This window comes from Hyperolius riggenbachi, chromosome 12 (assembly GCF_040937935.1).
Source record: "Hyperolius riggenbachi isolate aHypRig1 chromosome 12, aHypRig1.pri, whole genome shotgun sequence".
Taxonomy (NCBI): Eukaryota; Metazoa; Chordata; class Amphibia; order Anura; family Hyperoliidae; genus Hyperolius; species Hyperolius riggenbachi.
In genome coordinates this window covers 161,998,899-162,006,364 of record NC_090657.1, presented here as the reverse complement: position 1 = coordinate 162,006,364, position 7,466 = coordinate 161,998,899, and positions in this window count along the sequence as shown.

The following is a 7,466-nucleotide window of genomic DNA, read 5'->3' as shown; positions in this document are numbered from 1 at the left end:
TTACCTATTGCAATTCAATGGTAATATATACATTTCTGCTTTTTCACAGTCATGCTTTGGAATATGGCAGAAAATCTACCCAAAAAATGATTCAGTAACTCCTTCTAAATAAAACAATATCAGATATGTGCGGCTAAATTGTTTCTGTAGTAAAAAGCAGTGTCCAAAGAAAGTTGTCAATAATTGAGCTTTCACAGAGCATAAATCACATGCTTGTATTTTCCAGTGTAGGTTGCTTACAATGAAGTCTCAGGTAAAGAGATTGTCAAATTCCCACCAAAAATGACTTCACTTAGTAAACTACACCCCCTGAGGTACCCTTGGATGGATGCATTGATACTTTGGGCTGCAGAGATTATTGGTGAAATTTGATGGAATGTATAACAACAAAATGAAAAATGCATTTCTTTTATTCAGATATGTCAGCTGTTCTGCTTTTGTCGCAGATATGTTTTGGAGTATTGTAGTAATTCACCCCAAAAATAATGCAGTAACTCCTCCTGAACAAACTGATATAAGTGGCTACATTTTTTCTGTAGTAAAAACCAGTGTCCAGAGAAAGTTGTCAATAATTAAGCTTTCACAAAGCATAATTCACATGCTTGTATTTTCCAGCATAGGCCACTTACAATGAAGTCTGGGGTAAGGAGATTGTCAAATTCCCACCATAAATGGCTTCATTTAGTAAACTACACCACCTGAGGTATCCTACGTTGGGTGTGTTGATAATTTTGGCTGCAGAGATTATTGGTGAAATTTGATGGAATGTATAACAAGAAAATGTAAAATTCATTTCTTTTATTCATATATGTTAGCTGTTCTGCTTTTTCACAGATATGCTTTGCAGTATTGTAGTAATTCACCCCAAAAATGATTCAGTAACTCCTTCTGAATAAAACGATATAAGATATATGTGGCTACATTGTGTCTGTAGTAAAAACCAGTGTCCAGAGAAAGTTGTCAATATACATACATTACATAAACTAACTGTATAAGGATACAGCCCCTGTATACAGTAACATTACACAGCATATATACATATATATATATATATATATATATATATATATATATATATATGCGTGTGTGTGTATGTATAATATATATATATATATATATATATATATATATATATATATATATATATATATATATATATATATATATATATATATATATATATCTATCTGACTTCACCTACATACTAGGGGTGGATGGAAAGGGATCAGAGGAGTTGGGAGGTGAAATTATGTGAATAAATGTGTTTTTACACTGTAACGCTGTCTATGAGACACAGACACACAGCAGCTACAGCTCTCTCTATCCAGAGATCACTGCAGCTGGTGGAGAAAGCTGGAGAGAATGCAACTTTGTTGCTTTCTATCTAGTGATCACAGTGATTGGCTCACAGCGATCACATGGTAGGGAGCCAATAAAACTGGCTCCTTACCGAATCATTAATGCCTCATTCACATCAGGTGCGTTTGGGATCGCACATGAATGGGCTTTAATAACGCAAGCGTGTTTCAGCACATTTTTGCACATTTGTGTATGCATTTCTATGTGTTTTTTCCCCTGAATAATGGGAGGGCTGGGCAGGATTTCTATATGTGTACAAAACTACAATTACTAATACAATTATGCATAAAAAAAATACACATTACCTTGCGTTTATGTGCACTTCTGCGTGCTTTTGTGTGATAAAAAGAAAACGGGCATTGACTTTCATTACATCCGTTGCTAATTAGCAACACTCAAAAATGCTGACAACCCTAAGTGTCAGCATCGCTCTTTATTGCAGTGCAATGACCTGCATGGGGTCAATTGATTTAAATACATTTTATAGACACCATGCGTTATGCATGGTGTCAGCGTTATGCTACAGTGCATAAAAACATCCAAGATGTGAACGAGCCCTAACTACTCAGCTGTCATGATTTACCACAGCCGATTCACCAGCAGCGTGCACAGTCGATTGACACAGTACCGTTGAAATCCGGCGGTGTAAATACGATGCCGCTTCTGAGATAAGTGGCCACAACTGCGGCATAGGATTTACTTATCTCTAGGCAATTGAGCAGTATCTTTTGCATTTTCAGCTTGCCTGTCATGTGCGTCCTGTGCGGTGCATGTCCAGATTTTGCCGCAAAATTAATAAATCTCTATGCGTCTGCATTTGCATTTTTGCTCTCGCTTGTATTGTTGACTTTGATATCAGCATGAAGCACTCACTTTCAAGAAAAAAAAAACGAATTCGGGCATTGCTGTGGTAACTGGCGACGTAATTCTGACGTTAGGACTGGTGAATTTGCGCACAGGAAAATTATCAGCCTTTCATATATCACACCCTTAATCTCAAATTCACTGCGATAAGCTTATTTTAACCATTTATGCCACGCGGACGTGAGTTTCACATCCCCAGCGGCAGCTGCTACAGCCGCAGGGACGCGCTAGTCATGTCCCTGCAGTTTGGGGGGGTGTGCACACAATCGTGCAGGCAGATGCTCACGTTCGCGATGATGCCGGCAACAGGGGCGATTGGCTGAAAGGGACAAAAGTCCCCTGTGCCAATCCGTACATGTCCCCCGAGAATAAACACTGTTTTTGTTCAAATACAGTGTTTATTCTTAAATAGAGCCTCCGCGCTTCCTTCTGCCGACGATTTCCGCCACGCTTCCTCCTGCCGACGATTTCTGCCGCTTTCCGCCACCCAATCGATAGACTAATGAATGGGAACAAAGTTCCCATTCATTAATCTCCCCACCGGACACCCGTGATGCAGGCTTTAATTGAAGCCTGCATCACTTCCCTAGTAACAATGTAGCAACAAATTGTTTCCTATGTAGCGTACTTGTACGCTACATAGGATTTTGGTCAGCGGGGACATCTTATGGCCAAATAGTAAAATGACATCTACTGACTTTAGGGAACAAAAACAAAATAAAAGGCCAAATTATTATACATTTATGGGCTAAAAATTAGCGATGGATGCAAAACTGAAAAAATGTACCTTTATTTCCAAATAAAATATTGTCACCATACATTATACTAGGGATATCATTTTATGGTTCCATTAACCAGGACAAATGGGCAAATAAAATAGGTGGATTTTAATTACGCTAGCATGTGGTATTTTAAAACTATAATGGCCGAAACCTGAGAAATAATGATTTTTTCCATTTTTTTCCTAATTATTTCAGTTAAAATGCATTTAGAATAAAATAATTCTTAGCATAATGTTCCACCTAAAGAAAGCTTAATTGGTGGTGGAAAAAACAAGGTATAGATCACTTATTTGTGATAAGTAGTGATAAAGTTATTGGGGAATGAAAGGGAGGAGCGCTGAAATGGGAAAATTCCTCTCGGCCATAAGGTGAAAAATACCCGCGGGCTGAAAAGGTTTAAAAGAAAAGTGGGCGGAGCCAACAACAGCCAAAGGGAAAAAAATGACTTGCTGCTAAAATCAGTCAGAAAGTATTGTGACATAAAAACTGGGGCAGGCTTTACTGCTTTGTCTCCACCTAGGGGGTTGGAGTCTACAACCCCGGCCCAGCCATGTAATTTAGCCCACGTCCCCCATGGTTCGGTGGGCTGGACTGATCCAGGAATCGAACTCACAACCTTCCACTTAGTAGACACAGTACAGTAACCCTTCGCCAACACACCTGCCCAATGTAAATAGATGCAAATAATACTTTTAACATGGAAACTCTATTCTTCCTACAGTTTTAAGAGTTTTAGGAGTACATGTGTGAAATTTTGCACACTTCTTCGGCCCATAGCCGTGTAGGTTGCTTGTGCTCTGTTAAGCTATTTTACCCTCGGTACCCCTGGGGCGGCCCCCCGAAAACCCCATTTTTTCCCATAGACTTTCATTGGAAAATGTTAAACTTTCACCAATCAGACAGATCTGAAGATAAACTCACCAAACTTGGGTCACTTAGTCATGGGGTTGAAATAAAATTTCTTTCACATTTTGGGGACTGCAAAAGTGGGCGGAGCCACAAGCAACCAATCGCATTTTCCCTATTGACTTCAATGGGAAAATTGTAAAAGCTGTCATTCTAACAGTTTTAAAGGCAGAGTCCCTAAACTTGGCACCGTGGGTCACTGGGTTTCTATGGTTAAAATTTTGGAAAAATGGGCGGTGCCTACAACAGCCAATCACATTTCAGCTGTTTGTTATATATGGGAAAATTTAAATTGCGGCTTGGGTTGTGGCTTGGGTTCAAATTTTAAAAGTGGGCGGAGCCACAAGCTGCCAATTGAATTTCCGTGATTTATATACATGGGAACATTTAAAATGCTGCTATTCTCATATTATTGATGTCAAGGACCCCAAAGTTTACAAATGTTCTCACTGGGTGTTTGCACTTTAAGGTTAGAAAAAGTGGGCGGAGCCACCGACAACCAATCAGATTTCACCCATTGATTTTCAATGGAGAAATTAAAACGTCTGCCATTTCGACACTTTGAATGCCAGGATTCCCAAACCTTAAAGTGTTGGCCACTGAGTGACTGTGGTTTACAGTTAAGGGAAAAAAGGGGTGGGGCAATAACAGCCAATCAGATTTCAGCTATTGACCTTAATGAAAAAAAGATTAACTACTGCTATTATTGCAGTGTAAATGCCAGGCATCCCAAACTTAGCACAATTACTCACTGGGTGACTGCAGTCAAAATTTAGCAAAAGTGGGTGGAGCCACAAACAGCCAATCAGATTTCACCTATTGACATCAATGTAAAATTTTCAAACATTGCTATTCTCACAGTTTTAAAGCCAGAGGCCCCAAACTTGGCACAGACCATGACTGGGGGACTGGGGTTAAAATTCAGAAAACTGGGCGGAGCTTACAACAGCCAATCAAATGTTACCTATTGCAATTCAATGGTAATATATACATTTCTGCTTTTTCACAGTCATGCTTTGGAATATGGCAGAAAATCTACCCAAAAAATGATTCAGTAACTCCTTCTAAATAAAACAATATCAGATATGTGCGGCTAAATTGTTTCTGTAGTAAAAAGCAGTGTCCAAAGAAAGTTGTCAATAATTGAGCTTTCACAGAGCATAAATCACATGCTTGTATTTTCCAGTGTAGGTTGCTTACAATGAAGTCTCAGGTAAAGAGATTGTCAAATTCCCACCAAAAATGACTTCACTTAGTAAACTACACCCCCTGAGGTACCCTTGGATGGATGCATTGATACTTTGGGCTGCAGAGATTATTGGTGAAATTTGATGGAATGTATAACAACAAAATGAAAAATGCATTTCTTTTATTCAGATATGTCAGCTGTTCTGCTTTTGTCGCAGATATGTTTTGGAGTATTGTAGTAATTCACCCCAAAAATAATGCAGTAACTCCTCCTGAACAAACTGATATAAGTGGCTAAATTTTTTCTGTAGTAAAAACCAGTGTCCAGAGAAAGTTGTCAATAATTAAGCTTTCACAAAGCATAATTCACATGCTTGTATTTTCCAGCATAGGCCACTTACAATGAAGTCTGAGGTAAGGAGATTGTCAAATTCCCACCATAAATGGCTTCATTTAGTAAACTACACCACCTGAGGTATCCTACGTTGGGTGTGTTGATAATTTTGGCTGCAGAGATTATTGGTGAAATTTGATGGAATGTATAACAAGAAAATGTAAAATTCATTTCTTTTATTCATATATGTTAGCTGTTCTGCTTTTTCACAGATATGCTTTGCAGTATTGTAGTAATTCACCCCAAAAATGATTCAGTAACTCCTTCTGAATAAAACGATATAAGATATATGTGGCTACATTGTGTCTGTAGTAAAAACCAGTGTCCAGAGAAAGTTGTCAATATACATACATTACATAAACTAACTGTATAAGGATACAGCCCCTGTATACAGTAACATTACACAGCATATATACATATATATATATATATATATATATATATATATATATATATATATGTGCGTGTGTGTGTATGTATAATATATATATATATATATATATATATATATATATATATCTGACTTCACCTACATACTAGGGGTGGATGGAAAGGGATCAGAGGAGTTGGGAGGTGAAATTATGTGAATAAATGTGTTTTTACACTGTAACGCTGTCTATGAGACACAGACACACAGCAGCTACAGCTCTCTCTATCCAGAGATCACTGCAGCTGGTGGAGAAAGCTGGAGAGAATGCAACTTTGTTGCTTTCTATCTAGTGATCACAGTGATTGGCTCACAGCGATCACATGGTAGGTAGCCAATAAAACTGGCTCCTTACCGAATCATTAATGCCTCATTCACATCAGGTGCGTTTGGGATCGCACATGAATGGGCTTTAATAACGCAAGCGTGTTTCAGCACATTTTTGCACATTTGTGTATGCATTTCTATGTGTTTTTTCCCCTGAATAATGGGAGGGCTGGGCAGGATTTCTATATGTGTACAAAACTTCAATTACTAATACAATTATGCATAAAAAAAATACACATTACCTTGCGTTTATGTGCACTTCTGCGTGCTTTTGTGTGATAAAAAGAAAACGGGCATTGACTTTCATTACATCCGTTGCTAATTAGCAACACTCAAAAATGCTGACAACCCTAAGTGTCAGCATCGCTCTTTATTGCAGTGCAATGACCTGCATGGGGTCAATTGATTTAAATACATTTTATAGACACCATGCGTTATGCATGGTGTCAGCGTTATGCTACAGTGCATAAAAACATCCAAGATATGAACGAGCCCTAACTACTCAGCTGTCATGATTTACCACAGCCGATTCACCAGCAGCGTGCACAGTCGATTGACACAGTACCGTTGAGATCCGGCGGTGTAAATACGATGCCGCTTCTGAGATAAGTGGCCACAACTGCGGCATAGGATTTACTTATCTCTAGGCAATTGAGCAGTATCTTTTGCATTTTCAGCTTGCCTGTCATGTGCGTCCTGTGCGGTGCATGTCCAGATTTTGCCGCAAAATTAATAAATCTCTATGCGTCTGCATTTGCATTTTTGCTCTCGCTTGTATTGTTGACTTTGATATCAGCCTGAAGCACTCACTTTCAAGAAAAAAAAACGAATTCGGGCATTGCTGTGGTAACTGGCGACGTAATTCTGACGTTAGGACTGGTGAATTTGCGCACAGGAAAATTATCAGCCTTTCATATATCACACCCTTAATCTCAAATTCACTGCGATAAGCTTATTTTAACCATTTATGCCACGCGGACGTGAGATTCACATCCCCAGCGGCAGCTGCTACAGCCGCAGGGACGCGCTAGTCATGTCCCTGCAGTTTGGGGGGGTGTGCACACAATCGTGCAGGCAGATGCTCACGTTCGCGATGATGCCGGCAACAGGGGCGATTGGCTGAAAGGGACAAAAGTCCCCTGTGCCAATCCGTACATGTCCCCCGAGAATAAACACTGTTTTTGTTCAAATACAGTGTTTATTCTTAAATAGAGCCGCC